At 33.8% G+C, this 22,909-nt stretch overlaps 1 protein-coding gene across 4 annotated transcripts in view; it reads left to right on the forward strand.

Annotated features, from left to right (window-relative positions):
* The first annotated feature begins 202 nt into the window (after positions 1-202).
* The window catches only part of gpr78a (G protein-coupled receptor 78a), a 36,397-nt gene continuing 13,690 nt past the window's right edge, over positions 203-22,909 (forward strand). For 2 of the 4 annotated variants that reach the window (XM_087237451.1, XM_087237449.1), the window contains exons 1-3: positions 203-243; positions 851-955; positions 12,369-12,411. The gene's annotated coding sequence lies outside the window, so the exon portion shown is untranslated. The remainder of the gene's footprint in view (positions 244-850; positions 956-12,368; positions 12,412-22,909) is intronic. The other 2 variants (XM_087237452.1, XM_087237450.1) reach the window with 1 other exon arrangement.

The raw sequence follows: 22,909 nt of genomic DNA on the forward strand, positions 1-22,909 counted from the left end.
TCTGTTTTTGCAGCCACTTTATTTTTAGTCTTCAGTTTTGCAACTAAGGTAAATTTCTCCAATGCTGAATGCAACTGCTATTAGTTTTCATGTACATTTTAAATTACAAAATTACCACTATATAGAGTTCTTACAAAGGCGGGAACCCTAGCATCCGGTCTGTGTCAGTCAGGGATAAAAATGACGATGAAAGGAGGAGAACGTCAAACATTTACATCAGGAAACATTCAGCGTCCAAAACTTGTAAGTCAGGTTCTATAAAAACGTGGTATCTTTTACTAAACTTAAAAATAAGTTTACGATAGACACTGTTTATGTAATAGGCTACAACAGCGATGTTTTGTGCATATCCTACGTAAGTTAGTTATGCAGTCGACAACACGAGTCATTCAAATCAGTCACTTAAACGATTCACTTTAGAATTAAAGGATTTATAATTAATTTAATACTGCAAACAACAAAACTGTCTAACGTGTAAGTTTTGTAAATATTTTGTAAACAGCCACACGACAAAAAATCTAATTCCATGATTGCTTTGAATACATTCTGAATAAGTGAACTACATTGAATCAATACATAATATATTATACAAGACATATTATACAAAATTTCACTCGTGTCATAAAGTTTACGATAAAAATAAACGAGGACGAGAGAACCCTCCACTTCCTCGAACTCTTTCTCTCTGGTGGTCATCATCCTAAATCCTCACAGATGTTATGAAATAGCTGGTACCAGAACTTTCTCTGTTTCCAATATTTCACAGTTTATAGTTACTCAAAATATATTTTGAAGAATGTCGCTGGTTAAGATGTTCTCAACAAATGCTGTAACCTAGTTTCCTTTTAAGGTGATCTCAGGCGGTGAAGTGCAGTTCTGTGATGTTATTTCATCAAGCTCAAGTCCAAAACAACCAGCAAAGACCGCAGTGACCCCGCCGCTTTCCTGAAGTCAGGTAGGTGAGATTGGCACAGTGCTGGAATGTGGCACTAGCCTGTGTAACAAACACATATCAGCTACACAAACAAATTAAAACACACGTGAGTTTGTTTCTCCAGACATATTAGCTGAGGTTTGACTTTTTTTTAACCAAAAACAATTATATTGAGTCTATACACATACAATTTCTATTTTGCTTTAATTATATCTCTATTTGTGATCGAAGTGCATGTGTCATTTTTTCCATTTCCTCAACTTCTGCTAATTTTGTTTTAATTAAATATAAAAACATAATAAAATTATGTGTTTAAGTGTCAGAAGGGAAACAAGCAGCAAGCACTGTTCTAATAATGTTGTAGTATTTGTCAGGATGTCTGATATATCTGTCTTGCTAGATGATTTGGTAACGCTTTCTTTTACAACCCGCAAAGTACCGCAGGCCAGTTCTTCTGGAAGTAGGTCACTTTTGAGCGCATGTCCACTTTTTGACTCACATGCCAGTTCCTCTTTACTCTGTTTTTGAGGCTGTTTAGAAGCAGTGTTTGTGTATTCTTGGGAATTTGTAGTTCACTGGTCAGAAATGTAGAGACAAATATTTTTTGCACTTCACTGAGAACTTTTATGGTTATGTTTATAGAGTTCTTTGAGGACATTTGCAGTTGCATGTGGATTGTGAGATTATGTGTGTGTGTGTAAACAGAGTCACTGCGGTAATTTTCAGTATAGTATTGTTATGTATGATGATGTTGGAAATTATCATAAGACAAGAATACAAGTATCTGCATTATTTTTAAAAGGTGGCAAGGCTAAACATTCACAAACATAGCTAATATTATGCTTTAGTAAACATATCTTTTTCAGCTTGATTGTGAGCTGTTCCTTTACTAAATGTTTTCTTCTCACTCCAAAATTACATTAAAATCACATGCTAATATGCTTAAACTTGAGAAAAAAAGATATAAAAACATACTATTTATTAATAAATTGTCAATAGTTAATAGATAATAGTAAAATATGTTTTTTGTTATAATATAAATATATATATTTTTTTATTTAAAAAATTCATTCATCCATTTTCTTTTCAGCTTAGTCCTTTTATTAATCTGGGGTCACCACAGCGGAATGAACTGCTAACTTATCCAGCGGATGCCCTTCCAAAACTGGGAAACAGCCACACTCTTGCACAAATTACACTCTTGCATTCACACTCATACACTACGGCCAATTTAGTTTATTCAAATTCATCTATACTCACATGTCTTTTGACTGTGGGGGAAATCTGAGCACCCAGAGGAAACCCATGTGAACACGGAGAGAACATGCAAACTTTAAACAGAAATGCCAACTGACCCAGCCGGGGGCTCAAACCAATGTAAAAAGCATTACGCACAAATTTTAAATATATAATTTATAAAGGTGGGCGACGCATATATATATATATATATATATATATATATATATATATATATATATATATATATATATATATATATATATATATATTTTTTTTTTTTTTTTTAATATTATTATTTGTAGGGCATTACTTAATATGGTCAACATAATCAATAAAAGGCTGCCATATCTTATAGAATTGTTTAACCGATCGTCTTAAATAGTATTTCATTGTTCTGCACGCTAACAAAGAAGAGAAGGCAAGAATCTTAAAGATATAATTTTATTATATTTGTGCCAATTTCAAAAGCTAAATTTAAACTCTTAATGCTCTTAAATCAGTTTTTAAAAAATATTTTATCTTGTGATCTTGCTTTGAATTTTTCACAAGAAAGCAAAACGAATAAATGATTTCTGAAAAACAGGTTTGTAAAATGCTAAACTAAATATGATTCTAAATAACTCAAGTAAATCGGTAACAGCCATAACTTAATGTAGTATTTTTAACAAGGTTATCATGTAAAACATGACTAGTCTAAATCCAAATCTGATCTTATAACAAAAATCAGCTGTTGGCAAATCCACAACCTATATTGATTCCTGTTGCACATTTTAATTTAGTTTATATGCTGTAAATTACTGAGAGTAAGAAAGGAACCTAAATAGTTGGAAAGCTGATGCAGTTCATTTTGTCCGCCAACACACTTTCTCACATATGCTTCCTTGTTTATTTTGGAGCAAGTAAAACCAAAGTTGTGACAATGCAATCCGAAACCTCAAAACCTTTATGCTGTGGACTCCATCTGAATCTCTGCAAGCTTTAATCTTGTTATTTTGGTTCATGTTGTGGTAGAGCTCTGGGATTGAGACATTATTGTGGATTTGGCCTCATACTTCAAAAGCAGTATTGCAGTTTTTAGGACTTTTGCAATAGCTAAAAGTGAACTGTTTTTGACCTAGCATAGTTCTGAGGTTAATGGCACACATGCGTCTGACACATACAGATTTTAGTGCTCCTGTGAGGACAAAACAGCATCATTTCCCAATCCCACACACCCCTTCTCCCTTCTTCTCTTTCCTGACATCCTTATTTAATAGAAGGCATGACCTTTTTTTGGCAGACGGTACAATTAGGCCCCTCGACATCTTCATTGCCTACAATTTAGCATCTTGGATTAAGTTTAAATTGTTAAAGGCAGACGATCTCTTGTCTACTAGTTAGGTTTAATACTGTATGTTTTATATCCATTTTGTTTTTAAAGATGGTTGTGAGCACCCTCTAGAGGAAACAAACTGAATAACAAAACCAAATATGCTAGTCGTTACATTATCAACCCTATAGCTATACATATATTTGCTAGCCTACTGCACTGAATGCTAATTTATTCGTATGTTTACATTGCAGATGTCTGTTTGTTGTAACTTTACTGTGTAGGGCTTGTGTAAACTTGTCGCTGCATGTTTTGACAAGAAATTCGTAAGAGATTACAGCAATGTTTAACTTGTGGTTCAGCTTTTCAGGTATTTCATAAACACTGCTTGGTTGCAGCTGTGGGTGATCTGCTGAAGCTGCCAATACCTATAAATATTTTCTCTTTCACATGTTCAGTTGTGTCGTCAGTACCGCTGACTGACCACTAGATGATGCTGTGCGGTTAGACTTTGGTTTGTGCTCTTTCAGAGACGTGGCACAGCGCTCTTTATACTTTCTTGTGTTTATTCCTATGGTTTATTCTAGTACACTTTCCATCTTGGATTGTATGTGAGAACTAGATTTGTTCTTCCATGAAAAGTAAAGGTTTGCTCAATCTGAAAGTAATTAAAATATAAATAAAAAAGATTTTTGCTCTTGTTACCAACTAATATTACCAAAATAAAATCATTTAGCTAAACTGTGCCTGATACTGCATATGGACATATTGCATTCACACATTGTATGGGATGAAATATTGAGGGAAATATTTCAGGTCATATAATAAATGTTTTTTTTTTTTTTGTTTCTCAGTATGGCACCAGTAGATTAATCTATCTTTCGTTTCATGTTTTTTTATTTATTTAATTATCTATTATTTGCTTTATTGTCATTACTTTTTTAGATTTATGCAGGTTAGAAAAGTTAATTCTTTTATATATACATTGGAAGTCAGAATTATTAGCCCCCTAATTTTATTAGCACCTCTGTTTATTTTTTCCCCCAAATTTCTGTTTAATGGAGAGAAGATTTTTTCAACACATTTCTAAATATAATAGTTTTAATAGCTAATTTCTAATAATTGAGAATAAATAAATAAATAATAAGTTTATTTTATCTTTGCCATGATGACAGTAAATAATATTTTACTAGATATTTTTCAAGACACTTTTATACAGCTTAAAGTGACATTTAAAATCTTAACTAGGTTAATTAACTATGCAGGTTAGGGTGATTAGGTAAGTTATTGTGTGTGTGTGTGTGTGTGTGTGTGTGTATATATATATATATATATATATATATATATATATATATATATATATATATATATATATATATATATATATATATATATATATATATATATATATATAGATGGCAGACTTTCTATAGTATATATATATATATATATATATATATATATATATATATATATATATATATACTATAGAAAGTCTGCCATTTACTCAATTTCTGCCATTTACTCCATGTATGTCTATGCATGTATACATAAATATATATATATTTATGTATACATGCATAGACATACATGGAGTAAATGGCAGAAATTGAGTAAATGGCAGACTTTCTATAGTATATATATATATATATATATATATATATATATATATATATATATATATATATATATATATATATATATATATATATATATACTATAGAAAGTCTGCCATTTACTCCATTTCTTTTCAAAGATCTCTATTTGTGATCGAAGTGCATGTGTCATTTTTCCATTTCCTCAACTTCTGCTATTATTTTGAATCATTCATCTTTAGTTGGTGGGTCTTCTTTATACCATTTATATAGCTTTTTTACTTGTTATCTTAAATAAATATCTATCCTACTTCTCAAGTTTAATGAGAAATATCTCCTAGATAAAGGACATCGAATAATTTAAGAATAAAAAGATCAAAAATATCATTGACAGCAGAGTGTACAGTTTTACTGTTCATTTTTGAGCACTGCCAGAATATATGCACATAATGTGCCTTTTCTACCCCAACAAGGATGAGGAGTCCCAAAGTTTTTCCAACAAAACTCGCGCCAATGGAGGTCTAAATTTAAAATAATGCCACTTTCTTTTCTTTTTTGATATTTTTGACTGATGTAAAGTATTACGCAAATAAGATATTGATTGCTCATAAGTCAATGTCAATTCACCCCAGCTTTTGTTCAAATGCTTATGCAAGTCCATGAACTCTTCACACTAATGGTGTAATAAAGCATTTCTTCAGAGTTTTCTCTCTCTGTCTTTCTTTATTTTTTGTACATCACACACAGAAATCCACACAAAGACTTCTTGGCATGAACTTTTCTTGCCAGCGCAAGATGTAAAAGCGAGTTGGAGATTTATATCTCAAGTGCTCAAAGCAGACAAAAGCAGTTAAACAGCAGCCACAGACACACACACACACATTGACATCTGCTCCACTGTCACTGCGCCAGGACAGATAATCTGCTTCCTGCACACGCTGCGATGCAAATGTCATGACATCTGCTTTATTAGTTAACCAAAAGTTTATTTTTGCATAATAATTAAGCGTAGTTAAATGCATAGTTAAACAAGCTTATTTTATTGCAACTAATTATGTTGAATGCAGTCAAACACTTTAACCTAAAAAACACTCACTAAAAACTGTTGCCATTACATAATCATCTGAACCTTGGAGTGTAAATGTCAATTAATGTCCTTTCTGAGAGCCAGCATGCAAATTTCATCACATTTGACTCATCTAGAATCGCTGAACTGTAGCATTTGGAGATTGTTTGCCATTTCAATTAATGACTTTTTTACAATTCATCTAATAACTCTCTTGATAATACTTTAGATCTTTTCTTTGTATTATTTAACAAGTAAAATCTACTTCGCACGCTTGACTCAACACTACTTACACTGCTTAAATCCAAACAGCAGTTAAAATAATGATTTGTGAGATTCCAGACAGTCTTATTAAAACCTCACAGAGATGAAACACTGAATCTGTTGGTGGATGTGTCTGGATCATGGCTGTGATATGTAAATGACCCATCTGTCAGAGAAAGTCATCCACATTGCAATAACATCTCTGTGCTGTCCTATGTTGACTGGATCACCCCAAAAATCCCATGAGCTAGAGATGGCATTTCTGATAGTTGGCTATTCTTCATAAATGTGAATCCTGCTTTGCATCTTGCATGTCAATCACAGGCAGTATGTGGTGAAGGTCACACGAGGATACAGTGTGTACATTCCATAAAAAAATCCAAGTTGATGTTAGATTTAACCAACCAAAGTGTCGAGTTCAATTTTTACAATAATTTTAGATAGAATTTTTAACCTTAATTTTTTTTGGACAATGAATTGTAGACAAGAATGCATAGTGAGAAAGGGGAAAGATCGGCAAAGGATCTCAAATACAGAATTGAACACGGGTCAGTGTAAACACCTAAGTCATGGTTTCCGTTACATTCATTCTTCCATGGTGGGGTCCCACACCAAAATACATTCCCTTCATGGCTACATTACAGCTTCTCAATCAAAACCTTCAGTTGTTGCACGTCTTGCAAGTCTTTTGAATATTAGAGATAGTTATTTATATTGTAAAAGTTTCAGCTGCTTCCAAAATCCATATTTGTCTGTATTTTACTGGTTATTAGCAACGAACTACCAGTTGTTTTTATTTTGTGCTGAAAATGATGCTGTTGTTTATCCAAAGGAAATGAACTGTGAAAACATAACCCACATTTGATTCTAATGATGCACTCTTTTGTGCATGATCTGACAGTGTAGAATGGAAGTAGTTCATCTTCACCTCCAGGGCTGATATGGAAGATTTAAACTTCGCTGATAGGGTCTGCCCATGTTGATCTAAAAGTTTGACCATCGCTGCCATGTTCAGCTCATTCGCGGCATCCTTGGTGGGGTCAGTTTTAGCTTTTTTTTTTTTTTTTTGCATTGTTTAAATGATTTGGAGGTCATGTTTGATTGAAATTTTTGTTTCACAAATAAAGTAAATGGGCTTTATGCAAGTTTAAATCAAAAACGTATGGAGCAAGAAACAAACACATCTACTCCTTTAGCCCACCTGACCGGGTCATAACCCACATTTACAATGACTTAATGCTTAACCCTTGTCTACGGTTCAAATTGACTAAGACAGAAGCTAGGCTTTTTTTGCACTGCAACTGATGATCAACAGTAAAAATAAAAAAAGATTTCACCTTCTTCCAACAGGGGAATGATTATATGGTGTCATGGCAATCAAAAAAGTCATAATAATGAAAGTCAATGGGGCAAAAACAGCCACCAACATAATGAAAGGGTAATAAATATGCCCAGAGAATAGGGCTGCTCGATTTTGGAAAAAATCATAATCACGATTATTTTGGTCATAATTGTAATCACGATCATTCTAAACGATTATCAGTTGAAGTCAAAATTATTAGCACTCCTTGTTTTTTTAAATAACTATTTCCCAAATTATGTTAAACAGAGCAAGGAATTTTAACAGTATTTCCTCTAATATTTTTTTTTCTTCTGGAGAAAGTCTTATTTGTTTTATTTTAGCTAGAATAAAAGCAGGTTTAAATATTTTAAAACCCATTTTAAGGTCAATATTATTAGCCCCCTTAAGCAATATATGTTTTGATTGTCTGTAGAAGAATCTACTGTTATACAATGACTTGCCTCATTACTCTAATTAAGTCTTTGAATTGCACTTTAATCTAAATGCTTGTATTTTGAAAAACATCTAGTAAAATGTTATGTACTGACATCATAGCAAAGATAAAACAAGTCAGTAATTAGACATGATATATCAAAACTATTATGTTCAGAAATATGTTTAAAAAAAACTTCTTTTCATTAAACAGAAATTGGAGGAAAAGGGTTGCTAATATTCTGGAGGGCTAATAATTCTTACTTCAACTGTGTGTGTGTGTATATATATATATATATATATATATATATATATATATATATATATATATATATATATATATATATATATATATATATATATATATATATATATATAAAGTTATTTTCCTCCCTGCAAAGGAAAAAGAAATAAATACAATAGAATAAAAATAAAAACGAACTGTGATTTAAGCATCTTCAGTAAGGGATGTTCTCGTCGTTTGATTAATGATAAAACAGGCGGCAGCAGTCACTTTAATGGTTTCTCTTTTACGTGTCTTTTGATTCTCAACTCGTTTGTTTATTACGCAAATGAGGGTTAATATGAATATTCACTCATCACCGCGTTTTGACACCTATTTGACCATTAAAGCGCTCACGTTAAGATTACTTTAGATGTCTGCGCTCCTCTGCTCTTCTCAGTGTGCGAATGAGACAGAATGCTGACCGCGTGCTTATGCGTGTGCGCGTGTTGCACACACACATAAGCACGCGGTCTTTCGCGCTTTTGGTATATGATGCAAAAATCGTTTATCTCGATTAATGGTTTTTCATAATCGTTAGAAGCCATAATCGAAATCGGATTTTCGATTAATTGCACAGCCCTACCAGAAAATATTGTTGAATTTATGAAAATTTTCAAAGCAATTTCCTAAAATTTTTGTCAAAATATGATTTGTCACAAAAAATTATTCCATTTGCTGAAACAGAGAAAGTTGTGGCCAAATTAAGATTTAAAATCACTCCAGACTGGATGAAAACATCAACCAGCAGCACACAAGGGTTAAAGTGGGGATGATATTAAAATGTAGGCTACTCTTCTAATTTTGGACAGTGATGTAGCTTTTGCAGCTTTCAGACACAAATCACTAGTATGATCTCAAGAGAAAACGTATTTTATGTTTTGTCAGTTTAGTGGCTAATTCGTATATGAATTCAGTATACGAGTTCAATCGGGCAAAGCAGTGGCGCAGTATGTAGTGCTGTTGCCTCACAGCAAGAAGGTTGCTGGGTCGCTGGTTCGAGCCTTGGCTTAGTTGGCGTTTCTGTGTGGAGTTTGCATGTTCTCCCTGCGTTCGCGTGGGTTTCCTCCAGGTGCTCCGGTTTCCCCCACAGTCCAAAGACATGTGGTACAGGTGAATTGGGTAGTCTAAATTGTCCATACTGTATGAGTGTGTGTGTGAATGTGTGTGTGGATGTTTCCCAGAGAGGTTGTGGCTGGAAGGGCATCCGCTGCGTAAAAAAGCTTGCTGGATAAGTTGGCGGTTCATTCCGCTGTGGCGACCCCAGATTATTAAGGGACTAAGCCGACAAGAAAATGAATGAATGTGTTCAGTCATAAGAAAATTAATGATTTTAAAAAGGAGGCATGGCGCCCAACACCACCCTAAACCCAACAGTCATTGTAGATTCGTTGGAATGAAATCATACGAATGTAAACGAATTTGATAGTACATCTAAAAAGTTACAAATTGCAGTGAGACACTAGCTATGTTTCCACCAAAACAATGTGAATTAACTTTCTGCGCAAAACTGGATTATTGCATAAAAGATGGCCGAATAAATTAGCCTTTCTATCCGAGTCAAAAATTGTCACTTCCTTATTGGCGTCATATATCAACAGTAAAAGCGGAATTTGCTGCAGTAGGAGAAGCTGCGTGAATCGTTTCTTCATTTAATAAATGACTTGCGCCTCAGAAGGCAATCCTGACACACAGTGAATGCGCGGTGGCATCTGAAGATGTGAGAGGTGGAGCACAGATGCTCTTGATTCTTGAGGTCATTTAATAATATAATAAAACTTATACTGAAACGGTTAAGGAGGTTGAGAATGACCAAAACAACAACATGACCTTTATTTAATGCGCGTGCTGGAATTTGGTTGGTAAAAGTGTTTCCATCATAGTTTGTGCGCATTTCTTATTGTATAAAATGTTTTTACTAAGTTTGTGCGTCTTGGCATTTCCATTAACTGTTTTTTATGCTCTTTTTTAAAATGTGTATAAAAATAGGCGGATGGAAATGTAGCTGCTGTTGAAATCACATATGCTGAGTAATGCTTTCATGGAGCCCACAATGTTATTTGCTGCTGAAATAGTGGTGCAACTGGCAACAAATGACAACTAATATACATAAGTCTGGACTAGATCTTTTCACTTCAGTTTATTTAGAATCATACAGTTTTAAATTAATTAGCTTAATTTAGACTTTAACATGACTTTTAACATTATGACATACAATTTCACATACCCATGCAAACAGATAGTTGACTGATGTAAGCATGCTATCTTCTTTGTTGGCTTCATGTAGGCTGTAGATTGTTAACATTTAACAAGACCTGTAATAAACAATGGAGCAAATCATATATTAGGTTTCTGTTTACTGATTTAATTACTGATTTGAGAGCCAGATTTAACTGTAAAGTAAACACCTGAGGGATGCACAGGATTTCTGAAAATTTCTTTCTTTCATAGCTGATGCCTGTAGTTCTTTCTTATTTGTTTGTGCTCTGAGTCAATACTATCCAGATGTTATTTTGTTTCCACCACCTAGTTCTGATGAAACTGTAAACAATAGAACTCATTCGCTGATCATTTTGATGGGATACACAGCAGGTGTGTGTGCTATTTTTGTATTACGTGCTTTGTAATGTTGATGATTCTAAATTATTCCAAAAGAGCGAGTGTATGCGCACAGCTAGTCATTTGCATAAAACACAAACACAGACCATGTCTATAAGTGCTTTGTGTACAGCCTCACCTCTCTCCGATTTGTTCATGCTCTCTTTCTCATTTCTAGTAGTGCTTTTGCCTGAGAAAAAACCGAGAAAGACATCTGGCAAAGCAAATCTAACAACAGAAAATATAAACTAAACATGTAAAAAGTTTGAAGTTGTTAAGATTTTAAAAAATGTAATTGATGTATTCCTAATCAGACTCTCATTCTTGTCAAGGCTGTGTTTGTTTGTCTGCTTTAATTTTTCCATTTTTTAATTTTAAAAATGTATTTTTATTCTGTCTATCAGTCTAGCCAAGGCTGCATTTGATTGTCTAAACATAAAATAAAACATTTAATGTAGTAAAACTGCAATTGCAATTTAAAATCATGCTTTATATTTTAATAGAATTTAAAATGTAATTTAAATCTGCAATGAAAAAGCTGTCAGCAGTCAATTCCATTCCAAAATGCTTAAAGGTGCACTAAACAAATTTTACCCATCAATATTGATTTTTGAAATCACCAAAACAAAAAAGTCCATAACTTAAGAGGACTTCGCCTCATTTCCATATCTCCCTTATAGTTACTAGACACACCCTTACTGCTGACTGGCTGCACGTACTGTGTGTTTTGGGACATGGTTTGACACTGTGGTCAAAGCATTTTTCAAAAATTGTGCACCTTTTATATATACATTATAAATATATATATATATTTATATATATAATATATATATATATATATATATATATATATATATATATATATATATATATATATATATATATATATATATATATATATATATATATATATATATATATATATTTTTTTTAGATAATATTCTTAATTATTTATTTATGTTATTTTTATTTATTTTTATTTTTATTTATTTATGTGTTTATATATTATTTGTTTATTTTTATTTATTTTATTTTATATCACTGTTTTATAGAAACAATAACTTGTAACTGATATAGAGGTTGACAATACAAGACAAAGACTAAGCAAAACTCAGGACTAAATACAAAGAACATGAATAACTAATAACAAACAGGGGTGTAAACACAGGTGGAACTAATGAACTAACAAATGGCAGAAAAAAACAGAACAAAGGAATCACATGATAAAACAAAAACACATGAATAAACATAAGATGGGGAAATACAGAAACCTGACAGAGTCATTTATTCATTCTTTTTCCTTCAGCTTAGTGTTACCGACTGGGTGGAGTGACAGAGGACAACAGGAGGTAAGATCCAATATGCAGTTCATTCAATGTCAGGCAAGCAATGGTCAAATCAGGTGCAAAAGGGTATGTATAGACAGTCCAGAATCGTAGTCGATATAAACAGGCAAAAGGTCGAAAGGCAGGCGGCTAAACAGGATAACTAGGAATGCAAGGCTAGGATCTAAACACAGAGAAACAAGACAGGGAGAAACGTTTCGTAATGTCACACTGGGAAAACAAGACTCGGCCAACTGGAAGCGTCAAAGAGTGGCTTATGAATGGAGTGATATCAGTCTGTGAACAAGGTCCAGCTGGTGATTGCAATCAGGATAGATGAATGAGCAGGCGTGCGTGTTTGGGAGCAGTGCATGTATGAAAATGTAGTCCTGGGAAATGCGGAAATGTAGTCATGAGAGTTTGTGTGAGAACCAGCGATCCTCTGGGAAGCGATCGCTGGTTGTGTGACACTTAGTCCCTTTATTCATTAGGGGTTGCCACAGAGGAATGAACCACCAACTTACCCATCATATATTTTATGTAGTGCATGCCTTTTCAGCCACAACCCAATACTGGGAAACACCCATACACTCTCACACTCAAACACATACACTACAGCCAATTTAGTTTATTCAATTCAGCTATAACGCATCTCTTTGAATGGGGGAAACTGGAACACCCAGAGGAAAGCCACGCTACCACAGGAAGAACATGCAAACTCCACATAGAAATGCCAACTGACTCAGCCAGGACTTGAACTGGTGACCTTCTTGTTATGAGGGGACAGTGCTAACAAAGTGGTAATAAGTTTAGTTAGCCTTCCTTTATTTTTATTTATTAATTTTCTGCTTTAAATTCTAAAGTAGAAATAATTTAAGTGCAACTCTGTTGATGAATCATAAATACTGTATTCAGATATGCATGTTTTTCTTTACAAAAATGTGTTCAAACAGTAAGTAAACGAGACCCCGGGTTAATGCGCACGTTGGTGTCCACTTTAGAGTTTCCTCATATCCTCAGAGGAGCAGACCTTTAATCACTCACTCCTTCAGAGTTCTATTTCTGGCGGCTGAAGTAAGCACATGTGGCCTCGCTGGAGAGTTTGCACACAAACTGATAGAGGACAGGGAACACAACTGCACTCCAGCCATTACTTACCAAATCACAGTTCCACAAATACACACACACACACATACACACACTAAAGCACTACTACAAACAGAGCATCAGCACTCTTTGAAGCTAATCTGGACACATATTATGTAAAAACCATTATGAGAAATGAAATAGCAAAGGTGACAGAGATGATGAGACCGAGCAAATAGGAAGTGTTTTATTTTCCAAGCTAAAAACAGTCTGTGTTTGAAGATACAAAATAGCAGACACATTTTCTCTTGGCACTCGCTGAGATTAAAGGCCTTTCTGAAAGCTTATTATATGTATTTTTTTCCTCCCTCACATATTTTCCAACGCTCTTTAGGAATGTATGTTTCGCCTCTGTTTCGAGTTCATTTTGTGTCATTTTTCATTTGATCCTTTTTTCCCTCTTGTCCAAGAATGTCTTTTCAACCGCATTGCTCCCATCAGTTCAATTAATTGTACGGATCTGCCAGTGGATTGAAAGAGGAAGAAAACATTTGCTTTGTTTTCTTTTTCTGTCTCTCCAGCGGTAACAGACTCACTGTCTCTCAAAGCAGCAGGTGCTTGTGGATGATAAGAACAACCTGTCAACTGGTTCACTCTCACCTGTCACATTCAGACTGTTGTGGAGAGGAGACGGTCAGTGTGTGTGTGTGTGTGTGTGGGTGTGTTCATATGATGACTAATGCAAACACAAGCAGATGATAAACAGCAGTTTTTATTCTAGCAATCATTATTTTAACTTAATTTCTGTTGAACACAAAAGAAGGTGACACAGTGGCTCAGTGGTTAGCACTGTCGCCTCACAGCAAGAAGGTCGCTGGTTCGAGTGCCGGCTGGGTTTGTTGCCATTTCTGTGTGGAATTTGCATGTTCTCCCCATGTTGGCGTGGGTTTCCTCCAGGTGCTCCGGTTTCCCCCACAGTCCAAAGACATGCGCTAAAGGTGACATGAATAAACAAAATTAATTGAAGTGTGTTTGTGTGTTTGTGTGTGTGTGTGACATATCAGGACACAAATCTGCATAATGACTTGAGTATGACACAGGTATTACAAAAAGGAGGTGAAATATGAGGACACTGGTGACGTCCTCATTTCTCAAAAAGCTTATGCACAGGATGAGTTTAATCAGAGAGTGAAGCTGCACACAGTCTCCTGTGATGGTTCAGTTTAGGGGTAGGGTGGGGTGAGGGCAATACAATATATGGTTTGAAAAATATAAAATGAATGGAATTAATGTGTGTGTGTGTGTGTGTGTGTGTGTGTGTGTGTGTGTGTGTGTGTGTGTGTGTGTGTGTGTGTGAGAGAGAGAGAGAGAGAGAGAGTGAGTGTGTATGGGTGTTTCCCAGTACTACATCAGCTGTGTAAAACATATGCTGGTTGGTGGTTCATTCTGCTGTGGCGACCCTCATGAATAAAAGGGCTGAGCCAAAAGAAAATGAATGAATGAATAAACACAAAAGAAGAGATTTTGATGAATGTTGGAAACTGCTAGCTGCTACTGGAAGTCAATAGTTACCGGTTTCTGATATTCTTCAAAATATCTCATTCAGTGTTTATCGAGATAAACTCAAATGTAAAAAGTCATTATTTATTTACTCTACACTTAACATGTTTTGTTTAACACAAAAAATGTATTTTGGAAACTTGTATCCATTGACTTCCATAGTATTTGTTTTTCCTACTAAGTATGTCAACTTGTTCAACCCTAACCCCAACCTTAACCCCAATCTAACAGTCTGCTTATAATCTAATGAGAATTAGTTGGCATGTAGAAGCAATGTTACTTAATTCAACAAACGGACAATCAAAAAAAGTTTGACCAGAGACTCATTAAGGTATGAAATCACATAAGGATGAGTAAACTCTCTTTAAATGAAGAATGAAATTCAAAGTTGAAGTCAAAGTAGAAAGTGACATGAACTAAGATTAATAAAAGTATTGTTTAGTATTAGTTTATGTTGTCTAGTGTTAAATTGTTAGTTCAACCCCAAACAAAAAAGCATACTGTCATTATTGAATCATCATCTTGTCATGATAAACCCATGTCTTTTGGTCACTTTGGGAACACAAGTAAATATTTAGTATTAATTAAACCTGAGAGATTGGTGTCCAGATGCTTGTCCTTAAGATAATCATATACTGTAAATGAAGTGGTTTAATCCTTGTCTTTTAAGTTTAACAGTCATACACATCAATCATCAAGTTGAACTTGAACATAAAAGCTCTCCAATAAGCTTCTAAGCTTACTTTTTTCTTAAAAAAAAGACAAGTGTCATAAAATTCATGTTCAAATACTGGTTCATGTCTTCTAAAACCATAAAAAAGCTTTTTGGGAAGAAGATATCGATGAATCTTTAATTAATCAGTTGATATAGCTATTCAGATTTTTTTTATTCACAAGTTGGATATGGGTCTTGAGTTCTCAGTAATTAGGATGTTAGTTAATAATGACTTAAATTCTGTTAGTCAAACAAATGCTCATATCAAATGTCATGGGACAAATAAGTAAATGATGACAATTTTTTATTTTTGGGTCAACAGTTTTTTGTTTTTTTTTGTATACTCATAATAGAGGAACTAATGCTTTACAACCTTTTTAAAATTACACTCTTGCCCATATTAGTACTTTAAAGTTACACATTAGTTACTAAAAAGTAAAAAGGTCTTCCTTTTGAAGAGATGCGACTATGACAGCTTTTGTACTTTTATTTCCAATAGTGTATAAAACAAACAGTTCACTCAAAAAGGTAAACTGACATCATTTACTCCGTTTCATTTCATGAGCTAAACCTAAAAGAACATATTTTGGGGATTTTTGGTACCCAAATGCTTTCGGTTGCCATTAGCTTTCAATCACTTTTGATTAATCTAATACATCCCTGCTAAATAAAAGTACTAATTTATTTTGTTTTTTTTTAATCCTTAAAAAAAATTCACTGTTAAAAGTAACTAGTTACTTAAAGCAAGTAAACCAATTGCTTAAAAAGCAACAAGTTGACTTTACAAAAAAATAATGTAAGTAAACATGTGAAGCTGACTTCATTTTTATAATGCAAACTGTTCTCACTTCTTTAAAATAAAGGTAAGCTAATCATTTTTTTACAATACACCTTTAATATATTTGCTTTTCTGGATCTAAATGACATACAGTAAAATAAATCTGCTTTTCCAGACTCCTGTGTGTCTTCTAAATTCAATACAGGCTATAATTGTAGATTTTATATACTTAATTATTCATCAAATACAGTTGAAGTCAGGATTATTAGCCCCCCCCCCCTTATTTTAAAAAAAATTATTTTCCAAATAATATTTAATAATGTTTTTTCTGGAGAAAGTCTTATTTGTTTTATTTTGGCTAGAATAAAAGTAGTTATTCATTTTTAAATACCATTTTAAGGATAAAATTATTAGCCCCTTTAAGCTAATTTTTTTTCGAATACAATAACTTCCCCTAACCTGCCTAGTTAACCTAATTAACATAGTTAAGCCTTTAAATGTCCTGAAAAATATCTAGTAAAATATAAAATTCATTTTGTATCAAAATTACATCTATGCACTCAAAAAATGGCCAAAAATGTATTTTTAATAGGTTAACCTATAATTCCTTCATGTTGTCCTTACTAATTGTCGAACCCAGCATTTTGTTTACAGTTTGTGTGTGCGTGTGAATGTGTGAGTACATGCGTGTTTATTATGCGTGTCTTTTACAAAAAAATAAAATGCATAAAGAATCGAAACAACACTAGTAAATAATGAGATATTTTTATTATTTCTATATTTTTCTATATCTCTATATCTTTATTTGAATTATTCTTTGTTATTATTAATGTATGGTCATTATTGTATGCCTTCTACAGCTTTAATCTTCTTTTAAGCAGCCTCTTACAAAGTGAGCTCTGTCTGGTACATCTGTATGCAGCACTGGGGAATATTGGGCGGACTATGATAAGCCTGTGGAGCCAGTGCTGATTACAGAGGTGCTGTTAGCAATGAATGCATTACCAGGGGGCTTACACAATCCCATTATAAACAAGGCAAAATGGAGCTAAGTGGCTTGTAAAAACAAAAGGAGAGATGTTAGGGTTTACTGGCTGGGTAAGAATGGCTTAGTCGCACGGATTGAATTAAGAGCACAGTTAAATAAAATGAACTGCAGCAAACTGTTAGAAATGGATGTTTACACAGTTGTTAAAGTAACTAAGTGTGGGGAAATTATGCTGAGGCAATTGATTTATTTATTTATTGTATGTAAATTTTGGGTTTAAGATTTGAAGACTTGCTTGAGTTATGAAAAAGTAACATTTTTGAGTAATCTGGTTACACTTTGCAATAAAGTTTCATTAGATACTGATATAGTTGGGATTTACTAACATGAGCAAACAATGAAATACATTTATTAGTTTATATTTACCTTTAGTTATGTATTCTTTATTTATTTATTTTATTTATTCTGCAATATTATAAGTCCAAAGTTGTACTTGTTAACTTTAGTTAATGCACTAATGTTAACAAGCAAAACTTTGGATTTTTAATAATGCATTATTGAATGTAGAACTTAGGTTAATAAATGCTGTATAAGTGTTGTTCGTTCTCGGTTCATTTCCTTAACTAACATTAACCAATGAAGCCTTATTGTAATGCGTGACCAGCAATCTGGGGTTAAATCTTCAATACTTCATGTATTTTAATCTCTTTACATGTACAAAATAAAGCCCAAAAATGGTCAACAGCACTGTTTTTGTTACATTCTGCATGACAACATACAACAGAGAAAATGATGTACTGTACATAGCCCGAACATTGCCATCAATTCTTGCACAATACAGTCAATGTTTTTTTTTTGTCAGTAGAATATTTCATTTCTATAAGAAAATGAACTCCAGATGTCAAAAAACAAACAGAAAGTTACTACACCTAGCAACAGTGTTACAAGGGGACAAAAGTATCTGAAAGTTGAGTAGGTTTTACTTAATTACTTTTATTTGTTTTCCTCAAATATTAAAGGTAAACATTAACAATTCAAGCTAACATATACCTACACTACCTGACAAAATTCTTCTCGTCGATCCCAGTTGTGTTTTCATCTGAAGAATCTACCTTCTGTCACTTTTCCAAATGATCAATAGACTAAAAACGAAACGTAATTTAACAGTTAAAAAGGTAAAATAATGGCTGTTAAATTACAAAAATTTACTGTAAAATAACAGAGGTTGAATTGTAGAAATTACCAGAAATTTAAATTTAGGGAAATTTCTGTAATTTATTGTCTGTTATTTTACAGTAAATTTTTGTAATTTAATGTCTGTTATTTTTCAGTAAATTTTTGTAATTTAATGTCTGTTATTTTTCAGTAAATTTTTGTAATTTAATGTCTGTTATTTTACAGTAAATTTCTGTAATTTAATGTCTGTTATTTTACAGTAAATTTATGTAATTTATTGGTCGTTATTTTATGGTTTATTTCCGGCACCCCAGCTGCCGTAAATAAACCGTAAAATTTCAGATTTTTTTTACAGTGTATTGATCATTTGGAAAACTGGCAGAAGGTAGATTTTTCATATGAATCATCTGTTGAACTGCATCGCAATCATCACAAATACTGCAGGAGACCTATCGGTACTCATGGACCCAAGAATCTCACAGAAATCAGTCAAGTTTGTTGAAGGAAAAATCATGGTTTGGGGTTACATTCACTATGGGGGCGTGCGAGAGATCTGCAGAGTGGATGGCAACATCAACAGCCTGAGGTATCAAAAGATTTGTGCTGCCCCTTACGTTACAAACCACCAGAGAGGGTAAATTCTTTATCACGATAGTAATCCTTTTCATACTTCAGCCTCCACATCAAAGTTCCTGAAAGCAAAGAAGTCAAGGTGCTCCAGGATTGGCCAGCCCAGTCCTGTAGCATGTCTGGGGTAAGATGTAGGAGGAGGCATTGGAGATGAATCCAAAGAAACTTGATGATCTCTGAGTGTTCAGCAAGAACACTTTCTTTGCTGTTTCAGATGAATTTATTAATAAGTTATCTGAGTCTTTGTCGAGATGTATGGATGCAATCGCCCAAGCTCATGGGAGTCATACACAATATACATTCTTTTTTCACTGCACCATGACTTTATTATTTATTATTTAAGTGACAAGACTTTTGTCTTAGCAAAGTCAGACCTTACTGTCCTAATTAAATCATTAAAGATTAAGGCATGATCATATTTTACTTAAGTAAAATAAGTGTAATCTATAGGCCTTTGTCTTTCATATAAGATAGGCGACAAGACTTCTGTCAATTAGTGCACATTAAAAGCTTTCATTTCTACAAGCTTTATCTGAGTAATGTAGTATTTGCTGTTTATAGTTAAATTATTTATTTTAGGAATTACTTTTTTATATAGTATTTACTGAACACTCAATGGTATTTGCTTTTTGTTCAAACTATTTACTATAATTTAACTGAATCGACACAATTCTTGATTTTTTTTTTAGGGGGGCAACTTTTTATTTTTGTGTTATGTGCAATCCACTTATATTAAAAAAAAAAACCTAATGACTTAACTTAATCCCTTTATGTTGTTCCGACACAAATCGATTGTGTGGAACCTATAGCTTTGTTTTGTTACAGTGTAGAATCACAGAATCATTTGGTTCTTGCAAAGAAAGTAACCTTTCTGCTGGGGAATAAATGAAAACTCATATTAGATATGTTTATGTGTGTCTTGACAGACAATAAATATCTTGTAATGTCAATGGATATTACGTCAGATGAAATTCTTGGCTTGTAGAGGTCTAATATGTTAGTGAGTTGGATCTTGAGTGAACAACCTCATCCAGTTCCACCCGAGCACACACACACACAAACAGTGGAAAGCCCATTAAACCAAAATGAAAAACAAACCTATTGCCAAAACCTTCGCGTCTCTTTCGTGTAGCTTTCCTGTGCTCTATTAACAACAGAATTAAACAGAAAACCATCACCAACAGCAATGAACCCCAGAGCTCTCGAGATGCTGGAAAATTAATGGGATTTTTGTGGAGGAGTAGCATATTTCACAACTGGCTTTGGGCTTGTTCCATTATTAGTCTGGCTCTGGGTCAACTTTCACTCGACATGATTAAATCTTATTCAGTGTAATTGTATCAACTTTATTTCTAAAGTATGTACGTATGCTCCGAGATGATACCATCTACCTCCATTTTCACATAAGCCATCTGGAGTGTTTCGGCCACTATTGTCGCACAAAGAACCAGATGTTAATCAACACCCACAACATTACGAATAAGCAGATAAGAAATGCAAACAAGGCAGTTTTCCTGAGAAATAAATATAACAGGATGTATAGAAGAGTTTGGACTGTCAGTTAGTGACTAGAGATAATTGTCTCTACTTGAATAATTTATGAAATGTTTTTATTGCTTCTTTCTTTAGGCTTTATGAGCTGATATTTTTACCTAACTGTCATGTCAGTAATTTAGAGCTGATGCCTGTGGGAAAGATTTGCAGTGTTCAGTAAATATGACACGTGATAAACAATGCCGGTACAGTGGAAGCCCAAGTTTCCCATCCTTCCATAAATTGCAACCTGAACGGTGTAATGATGGGAGTTCTGCATTAATGCAATGCTTGGCATTAATATTTAATCTTTAAAACACAGCTATATGTTGATACATTGATATGATTGAGTAAATGCCTACACGTGACAGCTGAGCTCACTTCTAGACTCGGCTGAACTTACATGGAAAAGAGTTTTTAGTGAATTATTTACTAAAGCCTGGAGTGGAAAGAAAACAGCCTGTTGTGTTTAAGTGGCTTGTGTACCTTAAGAACAGAACTTTCGATATTTGCTCAGTATTTGACAAAACAAGAAAGAAATATACAATGTAGGCTACAAAGATATACATTTATACATCCACCAACTATCAAACGGTTGCTTTTTGAAAACCCTGTTTCTGCTCATTAATGTTCCTTGTATGTGACCAAAATTACTATTTCACACTTTGACATACTAATAAATGTTTTTTTTAATTGTAAATGTTTTAAAATGTAGTCAATTCTTGTGATTCAACATTGAATTTCAGTAACCAGATCGTGCTATTATGATGATTTACCTCTCAAGGAGCATTTCTTATTATTATCATCTTATTATTATCATCAGCTTAATTTTTTTTTTTGAGGAAACAGTGACATACAGTTTTTCTTAAAAAAAATAAACTATTTATATTCATCGAGAACGCATTCAGTTGATCAAAGGTGATATGCACATATATAATGTTGTGAAAGATTTGTTGTCAAATAAATACTGTTTATTTTTTGAAGATTTGCATTCATCAGTGTATCACAACAAGATTTGAACATTAATATAAAAACTAAATGTTTTCTTTAATGATAATAACCCTTATTGTTGACTCTGAATATCGATAATGATGGATATTATAATTGTTATAATCACCAGCGATGTAGCCCTTTTGGATCTCTGGAGAACACTCCTTGCTTTTCTTCCGAACTACATGTCCCATCATGCCCCGCAGTTACACACTGGTTTCAGGTCTACTACTGATTACACACACAGCTGAAGCTCATCAGGACTGTTTCGTGGACTATTTGTACACAACACACAGTCTTGTTAATCCTTATAGCCTGAAATAGCGGTCTGCGCGGGACTTTTTTTTTTTTTTAAGTTCTGCTCTCGTGAGGTTTCATTCCGCATAAGACAGCTCCCGGTTTATATTCAGTCTTTTTTCACTAGATGCATGCTTAGAAGAATTATCTACACGAATCGACCATTCCCACCAAATTTAGATCTGGTTTCCAAAATTTCACAATTAAATTCAGTTCTACCAAAAGAGAGAGATAGCAGATATAACTGTAGGTTGTACAAGGATTGTAGGCTAAATGTCAGTTTTGTTTGCCCTTTTGTGATAACATATGACTGTCCCCTTAAACCTGAGGTTCCAGTCTTGTGACTGCTAAAAGGTAAAACCCATACCAGTTTTCTAACAGTAAACTGACCATTGTCTAATGCAAGCTGAATGTCCTTTAAGGACAGCGCATCTTCAGTTTGCTCTGCCATGGTAAAGCCCGCTCTGAGGACCGTTTTATGCAGCTAATGTGTGCACAGACTGTGCGGGACTCGGGAATGCTATTTTTAAACTGCCCGCTCCTGTTCAAATTTCACCAGAGTTACTGACCACTACCTTGTTTTATTCAGAAATGTATTCCTGCGCCTCAAGAAATCTGCTCGGGTCTCGCAGCTGAACTTCTAGTCTGCATTACCTTTTGTTTTCCTTGTCCTGCCTAGCCATGCATTTAACCCTTTGTTTTGTTTATGTTTGTTTAGCTTCCTGCCTTGACCTTTCCCCTGTTACACTGACTACTCTTTTGTATTATC

This window comes from Danio rerio, chromosome 1 (genome assembly GCF_052040795.2).
Source record: "Danio rerio strain M-AB ecotype USA chromosome 1, GRCz13ab, whole genome shotgun sequence".
NCBI lineage: Eukaryota > Metazoa > Chordata > Actinopteri > Cypriniformes > Danionidae > Danio > Danio rerio.